The sequence below is a fragment of the Postia placenta genome, assembly GCF_002117355.1.
Source record: "Postia placenta MAD-698-R-SB12 unplaced genomic scaffold POSPLAscaffold_21, whole genome shotgun sequence".
Lineage (NCBI taxonomy): Eukaryota > Fungi > Basidiomycota > Agaricomycetes > Polyporales > Adustoporiaceae > Rhodonia > Rhodonia placenta.
This window is the reverse complement of record NW_020169852.1, coordinates 475,839-477,596: the sequence shown is the minus strand read 5'-3', so window position 1 is coordinate 477,596 and position 1,758 is coordinate 475,839.

Genomic DNA, 1,758 nt, shown 5'->3' with positions numbered 1-1,758 from the left:
GGTGCAGGTCGCACTCAGCCTGCTCGATGGAGATGCCCGCGCCTGGGCCACTCCCTACTTTGCCCAGCTCGCATCAGTGCAGGTGGGTGTGCAAGGGGCCACGACCCCGTTTGCAAACAAAGCGGCCTTTGCCGCCGCCTTCAGGGCACGCTTCGGAAATCTCGACGACGAGGCGGCAGCACAAGTAGAGCTGGCGAAGCTCTGCGCGGACAAGACGGTCCGTGAAAAATGCACCGCTGCGGAGTTCTCCGCGCTGTTCAAGGGTCCGGCGGACCGCTCTGGGTATGGGGACCTGGAGCTACGCGACAAGTACCTGAGCGGCATCCCCTCCCGCATATACCGAAAGATCGAGCTTGAGACCTTCACCACGTGGCAAGCAGCTGAGAAGCACGCCACTGAGGTCAAGCAGATCCTCGACATCAGCCGGGCCTGTCGGCCCGAGCTAAATAACTTCTTCTCGGCCCGAGGTCGAGGGTGCGGAGGGGCACGTGGTGGTGCACCCCAGTCACACGCAGCTTCGGCCAGCATCAATGCGGCCGTCGGAAAAGGCAACTTCCCTGGCACATGCTTTAGCTGTGGGAAGCAAGGGTACCAATGTTTTGAGTGCCCTAATTGTAAGGACAAACCTTACACAAAACGCGCCAACGCGCGGGCTATGGTTGCCTCGGGCTCTACCCAGGCTGCGACAAGCGCCCCCGTCACGACAACACCCTCGGCAAGTATAAGTGCCGCTTCGGCGAAATCTGAGCAATCGGAGCTGGCGGACTTAATGGCACAGGTGAAGTCGATGCGCAAGGAGCTCGAACACTATCGGGTGATGAAGGAAGAGGGTTTTTGATCCGGTCCGCGCTTCGTGCTGCACGCGTCGGGCCGCATATATCCTGTAACAAATATGATGTATTGTCGACTGCAATGGTGTATGAGTTGGACCAGGGGTCCCAGCACTTTCACATCCCAGTTCGACTTCAAGGAAAAAGACAGCACAAGGACATAATCGCTATGGTGGACAGCGGAGCCACTACAAAGTTCATCAACAAGCGATTCATTGAAGGGAATAAGGTGCAGACGCGGAAGCTGAAAGAGCCAATTCCGCTTTACAATATTGATGGCACCCTGAACAAGGACGGAAGCATCTCGGAAGTAGCAGTACTACAGATGCACATAGGAGAACACGTCGAGAAGACAGTGTTTACGGTCACGGACATTGGTCCAGAGAATGTGATCGTAGGGTTGGATTGGCTACGCGAGCACAACCCTGAAATAGATTGGGAAAAAGGCTCCCTAAAGCTATCACGATGCCCTGAAATGTGTAGTGCCCGAAGGACTGGCCGAATGGAACAAGCAGCGACTGCGCGTGATATGGGGGTCAGGCCCACGGAGCGCAGGCGTTCGCTGAAGTCCAAACGGTCGGTTATAGGCGCTTGCCGGAGTAAGGTACTCCCGGACATCGAAGCCGAGAAATATCCGGTGGAAGTAGAGTGGGATGAGACCGACTTGATCGAAGCCTGGGAGCAAGGTATCACGCTTCCCGGTGCTCCCCAGCTGTTTGTCGTAGCGGGACATACGTACTCCCAGTTGTTTGCTGAGGAGGAGATCAAAAAGAAGGTCGTCAAGACCACCGAGGAGTCGGTACCTAAACAGTACCACGAGTTTCTGAAGGTCTTCTCCAAGGAAGCATCAGAACGGCTACCCGAAAGGAAGCCTTACGATCACGCAATCGAACTCGTGCCCGGCTACTCAACGTTCCGACTCGAAAGT